This window comes from Dromiciops gliroides, chromosome 2, assembly GCF_019393635.1.
Source record: "Dromiciops gliroides isolate mDroGli1 chromosome 2, mDroGli1.pri, whole genome shotgun sequence".
Classification (NCBI taxonomy): domain Eukaryota; kingdom Metazoa; phylum Chordata; class Mammalia; order Microbiotheria; family Microbiotheriidae; genus Dromiciops; species Dromiciops gliroides.
In genome coordinates, this window is record NC_057862.1 from 228488289 (window position 1) to 228507965 (window position 19677).

The 19677-nt window shown below is 38.2% G+C and overlaps 1 protein-coding gene and 1 long non-coding RNA gene across 3 annotated transcripts in view; one reads left to right on the forward strand and one right to left on the reverse strand.

Moving 5' to 3' along the window:
- Positions 1–19677, reverse strand: part of TSHR (thyroid stimulating hormone receptor) — a 171585-nt gene that overhangs the window by 135150 nt on the left and 16758 nt on the right. The window lies entirely within an intron of this gene.
- Positions 1–19677, forward strand: part of LOC122742545 — a 162984-nt gene that overhangs the window by 120712 nt on the left and 22595 nt on the right. The gene's annotated exons all lie outside the window — the stretch shown is intronic.

Consider the following 19677-nt stretch of genomic DNA (forward strand, 5'->3'; position numbering starts at 1 on the left):
TATTTTTTGCGGGGCAATGAGGGTTAAGTGACTTGCCCAGGGTCACACAGCTAGTAAGTGTAACATGTCTGAGGCCAGATTTGAACTCAGGTGCTCCTGAATCCAGGGCCGGTGCTTTATCCACTGTACCACTTAGCTGCCACCCATATACATATATTTTTATCCCCATTTTAGAAAAGAAGGAACTGAGGATTAGAAGGGACTAGTCATATAGATATTACTAAGTGATACTGCCTGAATTCTTAATCCTAGCTCAGTGTTGATTCCACTATACCACAGGGTTGTTGGGAAGAAAGCACTTTGTAAGCTGTAAAGTGCAACATAAATACATTATTATTGTTGATATAAAGTGATTTGAGAGGTAGTATCACGTAACAGCTAGAATACTGGACTTAGAGGAAGACCTGGATTCAAACCCAGCCTCTGACACTTCTAGTTATATGACTCTGGGAAAGTGAATTAACCTAATTTGCAGTCTCTTTATCTTTAAGATGGGGGTAATAATAGCACTTACTTCATAGAGTGATAATTGAATAAAACAATTTAAGATAAAGCTAGGTGGCCTGAGCCTAGAGTTAGGAAGACGTGAGTTCAAATCCTGATTCAGATACTCCTTAGCTCTGTGGCGCTGGGTAAGTCATTTAACCTGTTCTAAGACTTACAAATGAGGTACCTCATTTGCAAAATGATGACATTGGACTTGATGGCAGCTAAAGGTCCCTTCCAACTATAAATCTATAATCCTTTGATTATATTGTCCAGGAGATCAGTAATGAAGGCCTGAATTCAAGAGGTGAATGCAAAAACAAAAAATATATTTCCAAAAACACAGAACTCAGTGACTAAGTAAAAGTAGGTTACCCCTATATAGTATGGTTTTAGTTATTTTGGAAGACTACCATACCTTTTTAGCTCCAAATATCCCCCATAATCCTTGGCATGAGTTCGTAGCTCTATTCAACAACAATTTGGGGTCTGTGGGATTATTGAATTCCATGGTGAAAAGGATGCTGAAACATGTTTTAAAAGTATTATTGTTGTTGCTTGGTAGTGTCTGACTCTTCATGACCCCATTTGGGGTTTTCTTGGCAATGATACTGGAGTGATTTGCCATTTCCTTCTCCAGCTCATTTTACAGTTGAGGAAACTGAGATAAGTGATTTACCCAGGGTCACATAGCTAATAAGTGTCTGAGGCCAGATTTGAATTTAGGAAGATTAGTCTTCCTGACTCTATCCACTGCACCTCCTAGAAATCTTAGAAGTCTTCTAATCTAATCCCCTAATTTTATAGATGGGAAACATGCCGATGAAGTTACTTGCTTATGGTCACATAGTAAATAGAAAAGACAAGATTTGAACTCAGATCACCTAACTCCAACATTATTACTCTTTCTATTCCATCACCCTGCTCCTCTTTTTTATTACAGTGGCACTGAGCATCTTAGGCAAAGCTCAGATTTTCAGGTTTGTCATAAGAGCCTTGTTCTCTGGATTCCTAGCATAGGAGTTTGTGGGAATTGTTTTTGATCAGTTCCTGCAGTTATTAGGATTCTGGCAGCTAGAATATGCTTGCAATAGGATTAGTTGATTCTCTTTATACTCCCTCTGCTGGGAGAATAAAAACTTTCTGCAGTAGCATAAAAATCATCAACCCTCCAATAGATAATTCACACAATTTCTAGGCAGCTGAATTGTAATAATATTTGTAGGTCAAATTGGAAAATGTTCTAGAATGATGAAAGATCACAATGTTAACTTGCATTATGGGCCAGCTGGAGAAAGCCAATTGTTAAATTTTTACTGTGAACATTTTTTGCACTTCTGAAATCGATGAATGGTACAAATCAGGACTTGATCTACTGTTGATTGGTTTTAAGAAATTGATGGAGAGGGGCATCTAGGTGGTACAGTGGATAAAGCACTTGCCCTGGAGTCAGGAGTACCTGAGTTCAAATCCAGCCTCAGACACTTGACACTAGCTGTGTGACCCTGGGCAAGTCACTTAACCCCAATTGCCTCACTAAAAAAAAAAAAAATTAAGAAAGTGATGGAGAAAATGTTAGTAATGCTTAAACATGTGCGGTGTGTACATTTTAAAAGAACTAGTTACTAAACATTAACTAACACATCCCCTGGATAAATAAAGGCAGAAAATCTTTGAATAGACTTTCCCAAGAATGTGGAGGCAGGAGATAGAAAATATCTTTTGCATATCCAAACAATATAAATGACTTTACTATAGCCCTCGGCTAAGAATCATTTTGTATTTGGACAAAGAAGTGAATCAATCAATGGTCACTGAGAACAAGTTGACAGGAGAAGTAGTGTGGCTTATTGGAGAAAGAGCTGACCTCAGAATTAGAAACACCCATATTCAAGTCTCACCTCTGATGGGTATTTGTGCAATTTTGCAAATAGTTGTCCATCTGCATTGGTAAAAGGAGTTTTCCTTACTTTATGTTCCCTGTATCAATAAAATTACAGACCTAATTTGAAAAAAAACCCCAAAAACCCCAAAATAGTTCTTTTGCATTTCTTACATGAAAAAGATAACTCCAAAGCTACAGGTCTATAAACTCCTCTCATTTTAAAGGAGACATATCTCATGGCAGGGGCGAGGGCAGGGGGGAAGGTGAGATAGAGTTCAGAAATTTGGATCAAAATAATTTCATAGAAAAAGGGAATAGGCTTTTAAAACTATGAAAATTTTAATGGGCAGAAATTCCTTGATAATTTCTTTAAATTCTTTTGAAAAGAAAACTCTGACCATCACTGTTGTTGTTCAGTTATGTCCAACTTTTTGTGACCTCTCGGACCAACTATCCATGGGTTTTCTTGGCAAAGATACTGGAGTGTCTTGCCATTTCCTTCTCCAGTTTTATGCAGGCCGGGGTTAAATGACTTGCCTAGGCTCACACAGCTAGTAAGTATCTGAGGTCATATTTGAACTCTGGTCTTTCTGACTTCATGTTTGGTGCTCTATCCACTGCACCACCTAGGTGACTATGACTACATCTACATAAATGATATGGAACAGAATTTAGATAGTTACCTAGACAAAGGTCTAAAGAGGAGAAAACTTTCACCTGAAGTAGATACTTGCTACATTTTTAATTCTTGTGGGTTTTTTCTTTTAGAGGAAACTAGTTCCATTCTTCACTTTATTTTACATGTGTAGACACAGCAAAATATAATTATTCTCTTTACATTAAACCAATTAAGAATCAACAAATATTTATTGAGAGCTATTGGACTATGCTGTGGGTCTCATTTAAGCAGTCAACATGAGTTCATTTTCCAGCCATGTTACCAATGTTGAGAAAGGAATATCTATAAATAATAGATAAAGAAGATGACAAAGTCTGAAACTTTGGGACAAGGAAATGTAGTAGGAGCATGAATTATAGGGCCCATATACAGAAGAGCCATTTTCCCCTTGAGATTATGACATATTTATGTCAGGAGAAGTGTACCAAGTAGAGAGGTTGAAGTACTTAATGGGAGTAGATATGTAAGGAGTAAAGGATTATGAGACAAGGGTTATAATCTAGAATTATAAATATGACTCATTTATCAAAAGTTTTTTCCAGGAGAAAGTCAAGCTCATACAACATCTAGATCCTCTTTCCATTCTCTTCATCTAAAACCCTTTTATATCATGTCCTACTCCCTCCTTCTTTTCCCAGTCTCTTAGAAAGTGGTCCTTCTAATCATCAAGACCAAACCTTCTTCATTTACATTTGCTCTTATTTCCTCCATCTTCTCCAAGAGACTGCATCTTCAATCATTCCCTCTCTCAGTTTTTCATCCTTTTCCTATCAACTATCCCCACAACTGTCTTAAAAAATGCCTCTCTCCCCCATTTTTAAAAACAACAACATTTTCTCTAGATGCCACAATCCCCTGAGGCCATTGTTCTATATTTCTCTTCAAAACTTTCTCAGTCAAACTCCTTGAAAAAGCTATCACATTTACCTGTTTCCATTTCTTTTTCTCTCACTAACTCAGCTCCTTGCACTTTGGCTTCTGACTTCATCACTCAACTAAAACTGCTCTCTCCAGTGTTAACTGGGTTTGAAACCAGGATGACCTGAGTTCAAAACTGGCCTTAGACATTTACTATCTGTGTCACCTTGGGCAAGTCACTTAAATTTCTGGATGTTTCCTCATCTATAAAATAATAGTACCTATATCCAAGGGTTGTTGTAAGAATCAAATGAGAAATTTGTAAAGCTCTTAGCATAGTTCCTGGCATATAGTAAATGCTACATAAATTCTAGTTATTATTATTATTATATCTTTATACTATTATGGCTAATAACTAGTGCTATATAATCTAGAATTATAAATATCACTAATTATATATAAATGTTAATATAATTAGTATAAATTGTATATAAACTATACAATAGAAATTATATACCATATAATTTATATTAGCATATAAATATTATTAGTTATAAATATATTATAGGGCAGCTAGGTGGTGCAGTGGATAAGGCAACAGCCCTGGATTCAGGAAGACCTGAGTTCAAATTCGGCCTCAAACACTTGACACTAGCTGTGTGACCTTGAGCAAGTCACTTAACCCTCATTGCCCTGCCCCCCCCAATAAATAAATAAATAAATATATTATAAATCAGATATTTTCTTTAATTGACAAATCTGATAATCATTTCTCAGTCCTCATCCTTCTATTACATCCGACCCTGTCTCTTCTCTGGATTTTCATAACACCATGTTTTCTTTGTCCACCTCCTACTTATCTGACCAGTCTTTCTTCACCTCTTGGGCCGGCTCCATATCATTATCTATAACTGTGGATATTACCCAGAGTTCTATCCTAAGTCCTCTACTTTCTCTCCCTCTTTCTATTCTCTCTGTTGTGCTCCCTCAATCTCTCTCTCTCTCTCTCTCTCTCTCTCTCTCTCTCTCTCTCTCTCTCTCTCTCTCTCTCTCTCTCTCAAAACTCATCTCCCATTGATTTAATAATCATGTCTATGAAGATGACCCCTAGATCTCTAAATCTATCCCCATTTTTTCACTGAGCATTACTCCCCTCCACCCCACCCCCAAATACTTATGGGACAGTCCTACTTGGTTATCTTTTAAACCGAACTCATATTCCCACCCAAACCTTTTCCTCTTTAAATCTTCTGTTTCTGTTGAAGAGACCACCATCCTTCCAGTAGCTCAGGCTTATAACCTCAGCCTGACTCTGAGCTCTTCATTCTCTCTTAGTCCAATCAGTTGCTAAATCTTGCTGGTTCTACCTTCATCACAGTTGTCACATCTGACACTTTCCTCTCACAGGTACCACTTACTGGCTCTTATCACCTGTCACCCAAATCATTATAATAGCCTACTAGTTTGTCTCCTTGCATCAAATCTCTTAAGGGGTGGACAATTAGTCTCTTTAGTAGTTGACTCATGTTGCCATTACAACTAGGCCCAGTTCCAGCTATGCTTCCAGTAATTTATTTCCTAGTCATCTTTTTATCAGCTACTTCACAGAGCTCTCATATGCCACTCTTTTACAATTATCATTACCGAATCAATGTTGTCACCATTTCTGGGAAAAGTGTGTCAAAATCTACTCTGTTATGGCTCTATTCATTATCCCTTTCCAACCCAAAATAATCCTCCCTGGCCACCATCCCTTTGAATATATTTTCTCTCCTATTAAAGTATAAGCTTCTTTATGTCAGGCATATTTTGGTGCTTGGTATTTTTACCCTCAGCACAGTGCTTGGCATACGGTAAGTGCTTAATAAATGTTTTTTCAATGCTATCAGTAAAACCCGAAAAGACCTGCATGAGTTGATTGTGGTAAAATATGAAAGTTTTTAACAGTCGGTTAGGATAAGTGAAAGACGCCAGTTTTTCAAGGACCACCCTTTTGGGGAGGAGATGAACAGTCTGCCTGGATTTTTGCTAAGCCGATCTCTCGGGTGCTGCCCTGGGGACAAAGAGGTAGGAGAGCTGACCTCACCTTCGTGCGGCGTCCCCCACTTCTGTGTTCCGGTTTACTGCAGCTGCCAGAATCTCGGCCAGCCAGAGTTCTGCTGGTAGCAGATGTGGTGATGGTGTCTTGGGGAGGAATGGAACATAGATAATGAAAGCCATATATTCCCAGATCCAGATTTTTTGAATGCACTTGTGCCAGTCCATTCACCTCCCCAGAGTAATGAACCACATGTCACCTTAAAAGTGGGGGAGACTTATTATGATTGTCTGCTAGACACAGGAGCCTCTAAATCAGTATTAGTAAGCAAACCAGATGCTGGGTGTAGACCTGTAGGATTTTTGAATGTAGTGGGAGTCTCAGGAAAGAGCCAGAGAGTGGCAAAATTGAATCCTCGCATGGTATCTATGGGGCCCTTAACAGTGGAACATTCATTTTTACTCATGCCTGATGCCCCTGTAAATTTATTAGGTCGTGATCTCCTTTGCAAGCTTAGAGCAACCATATCTTGTGCTCCAGATGGGGCTGTCTCCTTACAATTGCCAGAGGATACTGTTCATTTATTACCAATTTTACTTACAGAAGCTCAAGGAACAGCAGGGGAGGTATCCAAAATCCCCTCTGACATTCCTGAGTCTTTATGGGCCTCATCCCCTAATGAGGTGGGGCTCCTTAAGTCTGCCATGCCTGTTACCTTTAAAGTTAAGGGGGGACCACCCCCCTCCATTCCACAGTATCCATTGTCTAGGGAAGCAATAGAAGGGATCACCCCTATAATTGAGGCTTTGAAAAGCCAGGGTATTATTATTCCATGTCATCACTCTCCATGCAATACTCCCATTTTGCCAGTTAAAAAACCCAAGCCTGGGCCAGATGGTAAACCTGTTTATCGCTTTGTGCAAGATCTTAGAGCGATTAATAATTATGTTATTCCTAGACATTCTATAGTCGCAAATCCGGCTATGATAATTTCCTCAATTCCCTATGAATCTACATGTTTCACAGTGGTAGACCTTTGCTCTGCCTTTTTCTCCATACCAGTACATGAGGACTTCCAATATTTATTTGCTTTTACCTGGAAAAATAGACAGTGGACCTGGACTAGACTCCCACAGGGATTTGTAGACAGTCCCACATTATTTTCCCAAATTTTACAGCAGGATCTGGCCTCTATTACCTTTAAGGGCTCCACACTAGTACAATATGTAGATGACTTACTTTTGGCCTCTCCTAATGCTGAAATTTGTCAGGAAGATAGCCGTCACTTACTGCTGGAGCTGCACAAGAGAGGACACAAGGTTTCCAAGACAAAGGTACAATGGTGTTTGCCCCAGGTAGAATATTTAGGATTTATTTTGGCTGCTGGAACTCGCTCTGTCTCTTCTAAGAGAGTCCAGGCCATTCAACAACTCTCTGCCCCCACTACTAAGAGGCAGTTGAGAGCCATTCTGGGAGCAGCTGGGTACTGTAGACAATGGATACCCTCTTTTGGTGAAATTACTAAACCCCTCATAGCTCTTACAAAAAGTTCTGTTCCAGACAGTTTACAGTTGGATCCCCAGCATCTCTCAGCCATAAAAGAATTAAAACGGGCCTTGTTATCAGCACCTGCCCTAGGACTGCCAGATTATAGTAAGCCTTTCACTCTCTTTGTGCATGAACAAAGGGGGGTGGCTTCTGGAGTCCTGACTCAGTCACTGGGGCCTAACCAACGTCCTATAGCCTACTATTCAATTCAGCTGGACCCTGTAGCGGCTGGAGCGCCACCTTGCCTTAGAGCAGTGGCGGCCACAGCGCTTTTGGTAGAAAAAGCCTCTGATTTGGTCCTAGGTAACCCTCTAACTGTGCAATGCCCTCACGAAGTGGAGGCTCTCTTACTACGTCACAGGACACAAGCCTTTTCAGATCAAAGGCTGGCTAAGTATGAAATAACCCTGTTAGGTAATGAGAATATCACTTTAAAACGCTGCACAGTTCTTAATCCAGCAACACTACTCCCTAACTTACCATTCTCGGGGGAACCGTTGCATGACTGTGCTTCTTTAGTTGATATGGCTGAAAAACCCCGTGATGATCTTTTTGATACACCTTTAGAAAATCCTGATCTTGTCCTCTATACAGATGGTTCCTCATTTATGAGAGAGGGAACCCGTTTTACTGGAGCTGCTGTAGTTTCTGATTATGACACCCTCTGGGCAGCTTCTCTGCCTTCCCATTTTAGTGCACAGGCTGCTGAACTTGTGGCTCTTACACAGGCCTGTAATATAGCTAAAGATAAGAGTGCCACCATTTTTACTGACTCGAAATATGGCTTTGGCATATGCCACTTTATTGGTATGATTTGGCGTCAACGAGGCTTTCTAACATCCTCGGGCAAGGCTATTGCCAATGGGGACCTTATCAAGGACCTCTTAGATGCCCTAAAACTGCCTTCTTCCCTAGCCGTTGTACATTGCCCTGCCCACACAGGGAATAGTGATCCTGTTTCAAAGGGAAATGCACGAGCCGATTCTGCAGCCAAGCTTGCTGCATTAGAAGCTCCTGAACATGTATTTAACCTTTCACCTTCTGAGGATATTCCTTCCAACCTAACCTATGACGATTCTGAAGTAGAAAAGTGGAAAAAGAAATTTAAGGCGAAACAGATCAATGGCATCTGGGTGTCTCCGGAAGGTAAGCCATTTCTTCCCCGGAAATTCTACCACCAGGTATGCCTCTCTGTTCACAGAAAAGGCCATTTTGGTACACAAGGCATTGTAGACTCTATTAAGAGAACCTGGATAGCACCAGGTGTGACTAATACAGCATCTCGAATCTGCTCGGGCTGCTCCACATGTCAGTCTTATAATCAGTATGCTTTTAAGGTCAAAGCTTATGGAGGGCGTCCTCTAGCATATACACCTTTTGAGCACTTACAAATTGATTATATTACTATGCCAAAAGCAGGACATTATAAATTTTGCCTTGTTATAGTTGATCAGCTCACTCGGTGGGTGGAGGCCTTTCCCAGCCCCCGAGCCACAGCTGCCTTTGTTGCCAAAATTCTTCTTAAAGAGATAGTACCTCGTTTTGGCCCACCAGCCCGCATCGATTCTGACAAAGGCACACATTTCACTGATTCGATTTTATCCCAAATCTACTCTTTCTTGGGAGTGACTCCAAAATTCCACACGCCCTACCATCCACAAAGTTCAGGCCAAGTCGAACGTATGAATAAAGAGCTTAAGAGTATGATTGGCAAATTATGTACTGAAACCCATTTGAAATGGCCTGATGTTCTACCATTGGCATTATTCTATCTACGAAGTAGACCAAGAGGAGAACTTCATATATCTCCTTATGAAATGCTTTTTGGTCACCCTCCTATCCAAGCTAAAACTTTTTCCCCAGTTTATACATCACTGGTGGGAGGTGATACTTCTGTTGCTTCCTATATACAGGAATTACAGACCAGGCTACGTGAACTCCATGAGGCAGGAGCTGTGGTCCAGGCAGGACCATTAGACTTTTCATTGCATAACTTCAACCCAGGAGATAAAATATATGTAAAGAATTTTCAGAGAACCAGTGGAACTCAACCTGCCTGGGAAGGACCTTTTCAGGTATTATTGACAACTCCTACCGCCATTAAAATTGGTGAAAAAGACTCATGGATTCATTGCTCTCATATAAAGCCTGCACCATTCATAGGTGAAGAGATTTCAGATAGACCTGAGGTAGACGCTAAAGAGGTAAAAACCCTAACGATAGCAACTGTTAAAGAGCAAAGAAAGTTCAGAGGAAACAGGAAGTTCCCATTTAAGAATCCCACTGATCAGTTAAATGCTTTGGGACTCAGTCTTCGTAAAGTATCAGGAGACGGAAATTGCCTTTTTAGGGCTTTAGCAGACCAGCTAGAAGGTCACTGTAGAAATCATCTCAGACACAGACAAGAAGCTGCTTCTTATATGATTAACCATAGACAAGAGTTTGAGTCTTTTATAGTAAATGACTCCCCTTTTGAAGAATATGTTGATGAATTAAAGAAATTTGGAAAGTGGGGAGGAAATGATACAATTGTAGCATTTGCTAAGCAGCATCAGCTGAATGTTGTGGTTCATCAATTAAATCAGCCTTTATTGAAAATCAGTGGCACAGACAAAACTGATGCTACAGAACTCCACATTTTCTACCATAAAGAACATTATGACAGCATTAGAAAGATCAATGACAATTCAGAAACCCCTGCCACTTTGGCATGCAGAGAATTGGGGAACCAGTTAAAACAATGTGGCATACCCCAAACTCTAGCAGCTTAAATACCTTATAATTTAACAAGCATTTCCTTCTACAGGCAAAAGCACTGAAGTACATGGCCTAGTTTTCTGGCCTACCTCAACTATTTTTTTTTTTTATTAATTTTTGGGTTTTTTTGTTTTTGTTTTGACTTTTGAAAGGCACTGAAAAGACCTGGAATTGACTGCACCTTTAAGTTCTTTAAGAGCACAAAAGGGTGCTTAGCGAATCTTTTGCTTTTTATTTTTTATTTTTGGTTTTGCTTTGGTTTTTTTTTTTACTTTTGTTTCTTTTGCTTTTCTTTAAAACTAAATTTTGTAAACTAAGTGATTATTCAAAGACATTTTAAGTATATGCTGTGGGTGAGGCTATCGGGCCTCAGAAGCTACCAGAATTCTTCTTTTTTTTTATTTACTCTTTCTTTTTGAGAGAACCATGAGTTCTAATGAGTTTTGTTTTATTTATTTATTTTTCTCCTTTCTCTTGTATGTTGTTCTGTTTAACTAAAAAGTACCAGAAATTGCTTGATACCTCACTGAAAACATTGAATATTGAATCTTGCTAATTGAAGTCTTATTTCTTTTTGATGAATTAATCACCACTTTAAGTATCTGCTACTGTTATACCAGAGAATTCATGTATAAGATGATGTGGTCTACTTGCTAAAAGAAGATTATGTAATAATGTCTAAAAGAAGATTATGTAACAATGTCTAATATAATCAGCTATTTACATTCGTTTATTATTTATATGTCATTATACTCTGGGTATGGTTTGGAATTATTGTATATATCACTAATATATTCTCAGTTATGCAGCATAGCACACATTTTTACCATCATATTGTCTTTGGTGAAATTAATGAGATTTCAGAAATATGGAAACTTATCATTTCAGAGACTAACTTGCTGTGAACTCTGACGCAGGCCCTGGAGAGAATATATGTGCAACAAAAGGAGAGACAGGTATACGTAAGTCCATGGTTTGCTTATGATGGTGACTATGTAGAGCACAATTACTAGGCACAGTCCAGTATTCATCCTCTCTCCCTCCTAATTTAACCTAATTTAACTGAACTTATTTATCTTTTTATCTCACTCAGTTGAATTCACCTGTGGCCTAGCACAATCACTGGCTGTCTCAGAACCATGAGATATGGTATGATAACCTTTCCATAACATTTTCAGGTGTCATGAACACATACTAAATTTGGCTTTGATCCAGACACATGGTGGTAAAAAGTGTTACACATTGCATAACTACCTCAACCCTCTATTACAAGTCTAACCATATAAAGGAGGGAATGTAATGGAATTTATTAATTTGATCATTGACAATGCTATGCTAAGGTTTTAAAAATACAGCAATTCAAACAGTTAAAGAAGATAATCCAGCTTTCCAGACCAGAGTCCAGAATCCAGTTTTCCAGACCAGAATCCAGTTTCCTCCTGATGACATCTTACCACTTCAAGAAGACAAGAGAACTCAGAGACTTTATATGAACTGTTTTGCTTTATTAGCTTTTACTATCTCCTTTCTGTTATATACTATCTGTAACATGTACTCTCTGCAGAGGCTCTCCCTTTGCAAGACTAATGTCAAAGCGTCGGTTCATGAAAAAAAAAAAAAAATCGCCCCTCTGGACAAAACTTTCCTCTCTTCCTTTTCTGTATTGTTGTTCGCATATTATTAGTCAGCAAAAGTTATTATATTCTTTTTACTGTTCCATCAAGGAAACATTCCGTTTCTTGAGGAAGCAAAGGGGGGAAATGTGGTAAAATATGAAAGTTTTTAACAGTCGGTTAGGATAAGTGAAAGACGCCAGTTTTTCAAGGACCACCCTTTTGGGGAGGAGATGAACAGTCTGCCTGCTGCGCATGTCAGACTGCCTGCCGGGTACAGTCCGCCTGCTGCGCATGTCAGACTGCCTGCCAGGTACAGTGCGCCTGCTGCGCATGTCAGACTGCCTGCCGGGTTTTTTTTGACTTCCGGGGTGGAGAGAACGGGAGTAGCCTTTTTTGCCGGCTTGGCGGGACTCCGGGCGGCGCGGCACAGACGGTCTGACTCACTCCAAAGGTGGCCTAAATCGGTTTGGTGAGTTTTTATAAGGAATATAGACAGCCTAGATTTAAGACGATTTGTACTGTATTTCTGTTTTCCTATCCTTCTAATCAACAACACCTTATATACAATAAAGGCTCTATCTAGAAAACCAGAAGCTTCTTCCATTTACTAGTCTGGGAGATGAATTAAGGGAAGGGTTAAGTAGGGGAGATTTATGATCTAATATCCAATTTTAAATCTCACATGATGCAACATGAAATGTACTGTATACAAAATAACAGCAATACTGCAAGATGATCAGCTGTGAATGACTTGGATATTTTCAGGAATGCAGTGATCCAACACAACTCTGAAGATCTTATGGAAAATGCAGTCCATCTACAGAGATGGTGTTTGAATGTGGATTGAAGCATAAGGTTTTTTTTGTTAGTTCCTTTATCTGAAGGTTTGTTCTTGTCTGTTTTCTTTCACAACCTGGCTAATGTGGAAATGTTTTGAATGACTGTTTATGTATATCTTGTATTGAATCGCTTGAGTTCTTGGGTGGGGGAAGGAATATCTGAGCTTAGAACACAAAGTTTTTTAAAAAATTGATGTCAAAATTTCTATTTACATGTAATTCAGGGAAAAAAATTCTAAATTACTGCAGATAAATAAATAAATAAACAAATAAATGAATGAATGAATGAAGAAATGAATGAATGAATAAATTAATTAATTAACAAACAATCAAATAAATGTTTTTCCTCCCCATTCTCCATCAGCGGCTCTGTTTAGCTGCTATTCCATGGAAGAACATGCCCCTCCCCCTTCACTGCCCTCTCCCCCCAATAAGCTGATGACCTGAAATCTTATCACCATGAAATGTGACTTAGGTTTGGATACTCTATACCTTCTCAAATCATACTCAGATGCCTTTCCGCAATGATTGGAGGGCTGGAGGGTGGAACACTAAACTCCTCCCAAAGTCTTCCTTTATAAAGGCTTCACAACCTTCCTGGTAACTCCATTCTTCATCAGCAGCTCTGCTTGCCTTTCACTTCACAAAAATATCTTTCCTGATGCTTAAAAAAACAGTGAGCACCACTTTCATACCCTTCAACCCAGTGTTCCTATTGCTAGGTGCATAATTCAAGAAGGTAAAATATAGGTCCAGGGCTGAGCTGGTGCCAGCTCATACCAACTCAAAAGAGCTGATTGTTAAATTGTCACTATGAGCTTTTATGCCTCAGATATTGGTGAGCTACAACTTAGAGCTTGATTTACTATTTTGATGATTTTCTAGAAATAAAAAAGTGATAGAGAAAATATTAATCATACAGATTAAATTCACAAGTGTGTCTTACATTTTGAGAGTCAGCTGTTAAACATTTGCCAGCACACCTCTTCATAGGCTATAAACTATAGCATATAGACTAAAGTATTATCAGCAACACTTTTTTGTGGTAACAAAGAATGAGAAACAATGTAGATATTTATAAATTGTGTGTGTGGGTGACCTGAACAAATTTTGTTATGTGTATATAATGGAATATTACTGGGCTACAAGAAATAATGAATATGAAGGATTCAGAGAAGCATGAGAAGACATGAGATGATGAAGAATGAAGTAAGCAGAACCAGAAAAACAGTAAACACACTGATTATAACAATGTGAAGGGAAAAAATAATAAAATGAAAATGAATACTTGATTATTATAATGATTAAATATAGCTTCCAAAAAAGAGTTGTGAAAATTCATGTCTCTTACCTGTCTTCAGAGAAGGGCAATTATGGGTGTAAGATATTGCATATGTTGTCATATACAGTTGATATATTAGTTGGTTTTGCTCCCTCCTCTTTTTTTTTTTTTAAATCTGTTAGAGGATATGACCTACTAGGTAGATAAGAGGAAATCAGTAATGTAAAATGAAATATGACAAAAATAATATTGAAAAAAAATGTAACATTCCCCTTGGGGCTCATTCACCCAATTCTGTACTCATATTGGCAGATTGGGTCCCAGAAAGGATGGCTGGTACTACTTTCTGGACTCTAGGGTCAAGCCTATAGGTCATACTAGCTCAGACGCCCCTACCACTGTGTTCCCCCTTAACAATTGGCTATTAGATTCATTTCCTTAGCAAAGATATTTACTCAAATGGCATAGCAAGGAAAATAGCTGCAAAACCTTTGCCCCCCAACACCAGGGTTGCACTTTCCCACTATAACACTCAAAATGTATATGTATAGGAGAAAGGGTGGACAAGAGTTTTTAAACTCTTGTTTAAAGTACAATGGTAGTAAAGCATACATGGCCTTAACTCTGGAACCATAGGGCCTTGGTGTCATTTCTCTTTTCAAAAGGTTGTTGTAATGTCTGTAAGAGTCTAAACAAGTTGTTTTACTGCTCAGCTGGGCTAGTTTCTCAAATGATAGAATATCTCTGCTGTAGAAAATGACTTAGCTAATGGACTGGATGAAGCAGGTCACTCAGCAGCTGCACTGGCTCTAACTGGTTAAGTTGCTCCTGGACTAGGCTGGGCAAGTTGTTTGCTGGACAGATGCTGCCAGATGCTGCTAGGTAGTCCATGTTATCACTGCACAATGACTTCTGCTGTTGAGCAGCTTCTGCCAGGCTAGACCAGGGAGGTTACTTGAACACTGGCCTCTTCTCAGGATGTTATATTTCGGCCCAACTCTCAGCATTTTCATTGGGGGAGGAGTTGTCTTCTTTTCATCTCTACTTCTTGGTTTGTTTCAAGTCACAACTAAAAATCTTACTTCCTATAGGAAGCCTTTCCCAATCTCCCTTAATTCTAGTGTCTTACCTCTGTTGGTTATTTTCAACTTATCCTGTATATAATTTGTTCTGAATGTAGTAATCTCCTGTATTAGTTTGTGAGGTCCATGAGAACAGGAACATCGCCAACACCCCCCCCCCCCGCTTTTTTTTAATGGCCCCAGTACTGATTGATTGACTGATCAACAGATAGGTGATCTGCTAAATTCTCTAGGTTTGTTGATCAATAGTAGTTTGAAATCTTTTCCATCTTCAGCCATTGCCTTGAAATGTTATAATCCCCTTTTTCAGCCTGGGCAATGACCCTGATCCAAGCATCTATAGAACCTCAGATCAGAGATTCTTTATCATCTATAGGTAGGAGATAGGAGGGGCAAGATCTCTCAGTACTTCCTCGCTCAGAAGTCCTATTCCTCAGTAAGCTACTGCACCTGGTCTTCAGGTTAATTGGTTTCAATTTAACAGGTCTACTTTCCATAGTCCTTTGCTGATTTTACATAGATGAATGACTAATTTGTGGCAATTTCTGCCCTGGAGGCAAGTTCAATGTTTTACTTGTTTTCTTCATAAGCAATTGAGCTATTAAAACCACTGAACTAACCTAAGGTGGGAAATTTTTATTTTGCATCTGAATTCCTATTTCCATTTCTTTTAAAAAAAATAATATCTTAGTAAATTTTTCCCATTTGTTAAAAAAATTTTTTTATTTAAAGTTTTGAATTCCAAATTCGATCCCTCCCTCCCTTCTCCTCTCCCTGAAATATAGGTTATACATGTACAATTACATAAAACATTTCCTTATTACTCATTTTGTAGAAAAGACTTGAATAAAAGAAAAAATAAATGAAAGAAAGTGAAAAGTAGCCTGCTTCAGTCTGTATTCAATCAATATCAGTTCTTTCTCTGGAGGTGGATAGTATGCTTCAACATTAGTTCTTGCTTTGGATCATTATCTTGCTGAGTATAACTAAGTCATTCACAATTCTTCATTGAACAGCATTGCTGTTACTGTGTACAACATTCTCCTGGTTCTCTTCACTTCACTCTTTTAAAAAATTTCAATCATATTTTTAAGCCCCTCCACACTTTTACTTTGTATTGAATTCTCACCTGGGCACCACCTTCCATCAATTAAAAAAAAGTAAATGGAGGCAAAGATAGTAGATGAGAAATCTGCCCTTGAGCAACTTAATTAAAAAGAACATTAATCCTTTAAATTTTGAGTTCCAAATTTTCTTCCTCCCTCCATCCCTTCCCCCATCCACTGATAAGGCAGGAAGTAAAATAATCATTATGCATGCGAGGACAGACAAAGCATGTTAACCATGTTGCAAAAGAAAACAAGAAAAATAAGGTTTAAAACAATATGATTTGGGGCAGCTAGGTGGCGCAGTGGACAGAGCACGGGCCCTGGATTCAGGAGGACCTCAGTTCAAATCCAGCCTCAGACACTTGACACTTACTAGCTGTGTGACCCTGGGCAAATCACTTAACCCTCATTGCCCCACCAAAAAAAAAAAGAACAAAAGTCATTTCTCAATTGATAAATGGTCAAAGGATATGAATAGGCCTCGGACACTTAACACTTACTAGCTGTGTGACCCTGGGCAAGTCATTTAACCCCACTTGCCTCACCAAAAAAAAGAAAGAAAGAAAGAAAACAATATGCTTCAATCTGTACTCAGAGTTCATTAGTGCTCTCTCTGGAGGTAATTTACTCATGATCCCCTTTGAAGTTTAATCTGAATTATTAATATATATATATATATATATATATATATATATATATATTTTTTTTTTGTACGTGTGTAAACCAGAGATACTCGACTTGCAGTCAGGAATGAGATCAAAATGTAATGGGGAGGGGGACGGCTAGGTGGCGCAGTGGATAAAGCACCAGCCCTGGATTCAGGACTCCCTGAGTTCAAATCCGGCCTCAGACACTTGACACTTACTAGCTGTGTGACCCTGGGCAAGTTACTTAACCCCTATTGCCCTGCAAAAATCAAAAAACAAACAAACAAACAAAAATGTAATGGGGAAATGTTTAACAAAATAAATAAAAATATAATACAATATGGATGTTAATTTGTGATTTTATAAAGCAATATAAGGGCAGCTAGGTGGTGCAGTAGATAGAGCACTGGTCCTGATGATGGAAGGACCTGAGTTCAAATCTCACCTCAGACACTAGCTGTGTGAGCCTGGGCAAATCACTTAACCCCAATTGCCTTAAAACATCAGTTGTCCTGATATCTATCTTGCCACTGGACCCAGATGACTCTGGAGGAGAGAGTGAGGTTGGTGACTTTGTACAGCCTTCCTTCACTTAAATCCAATTCACTGCAAGTCATGATATCACCCCAAAGACATGCCTCTTTGAGAACGAAGGACAAAGAACAACAAAGCAATATATAGCCCTTTCGACTGGATTTGACACCACTGATTTAGACAATTGATAAAACAATTACTGAGTTGTAACCTTTTGCAGATTTCTGAGATGTAAAATGCTCATATTGACAATTTAACAACCAGCACTCAAGAGCTGATTCAGATAGTTCCAGCACACTCCTGGTTACATGAAGATAGCTCTGTTAAGCATATAAGCTAGACAGTAAAAAGAAATCAAAATATTCAGTAATTAAGAGAAGAAATCTTAGGAGATACCATAGTTGGTGGCCTAACATTATATACTTTTGGTTTTCAAATACTTGCTTATCTTTCCCCAGAAATCTCATCTGAATATTTTTATGTAACTTAATATATAATCAACAATGTGTTATGATGACAGGTGCTATTTAAATATGTAAATGATAGTTACCAATTTATGAAGACATTCATTTTTCAAAATAATTGCCTACATTAAGGTTCAACTCATTTTGCTATGTGAGACAGGGTATTTTTTAAATTTTAGAGGTGCATAAAACAATTACATGGTCTGCTTCACCTGAAATTAATTTGTTTGCCCACAGTACATAGCTCTAGCTATTATAAGCATACATTTCCCAGTCTTTAAAGGAATTAGTCCTTGCAGCATGGATCAGGATTGTATACATAAAAAAGAACACAATTTCATTCATTTACTTTATTCTAAAATTCTGCTCACTATAGAATCCTATTAAGATCAGAAAATAATGCCTTTGACTACAAAAGGATACATTACATTGATGTTTTAAATAGACATTGTTAACAAAGGACTGGAAACAAAATGAATATCCATTGATTAGGGAATGGCTGAATAAACTGTGGTATAGATGTAACAAAATAAGGGTTTTTTAAAATAAGAAATTATTCTATAAGAATACAAGTTGGGGCAGCTAGGTGGCACAGCAGATAAAGCACCGGCCCTGGATTCAGGAGGACCTCAGTTCAAATCCAGCCTCAGCCACTTGACACTTACTAGCTGTGTGACCCTGGGCAAGTCACTTAACCCTCATTGCCCCACCAAAAAAAATAAAAGCCATTCCTCAATTGATAAATGGTCAAAGGATATGAACAGGCAGTTTTTAGGTAAAGAAATAAAAAAAAATTTATAATCATATGAAAAAATGCTCTAAATCATTTATTAGAGAAATGCAAATTAAAGCAACCCTGAGATATCATTTTATACCTATCAGGTTGACTAAAATTATAGAAGGGGAAAACAACAAATATTGGAGGGGATGTGGAAAAATTGGGACACCAATTCATTATTGGTGGAATTGTGAATGGTTGATCCAACTATTCTGGAAAGCAAGCTAGAATTATGCCCAAAGAGTTATTAAACTGCCTATAACCTTTGACCTAGCAATACCACTACTAGGTCTATTTTTAAAGAAGGTTAGGGAAAAAAAAAGAACCTTATACATTCTAGAAATTGTGGTGATGCTCATCAATTGAGGAATGGCTGAACAAATTGTGGTATATTATTATTATTATTATTATTATTATTATTATTATTATTATTATTATTATTATTATTATTATTATTATTTGCAGGGCAATGCGGGTTAAGTGATTTGCCCAGGGTCACACAGCTAGTAAGTGTCAAGTGTCTGGGGTTGGATTTGAACTCAGGTCCTCCTGAATCTAGGGCCAATGTTTTATCCACTGTGCCACCTAGCTGCCCCAGCAATATTGTTTTAATTTTAATTTTTTTATTTTAGTGAGGCTATTGGGGTTAAGTGACTTGCCCAGGGTCACACAGCTAGTAAGTGTTAAAGCGTCTGTGACCGGATTTGAACTCAGGTACTGCTGACTCCAGGGCTGGTGCTCTATCCACTGCGCCACCTAGCTTCCCCCAGCAATATTGTTTTAATAACAATTTTGAGCTAATAAGTCGTTTTGACTATAATAAATACCAAATTAACTATTAAAGATATATGAAGGATGATACTCTCTGCATCCAAAGAAAGAGGTATGCATAGAATGGGGGAAGAGAAGAAAAGAGGAAGGAAAAAATAAAGGAAAAAAAAGAAATTTACATTATAATTTTATTATATATTTAAAAGAAATAGCAAGTTGTACATAATACATCTGCAGTTTCATGGTGCAATCTTCTCTTTTATTATACTATATTATGGAAATGCTTGTTTTATTCCATAAATTA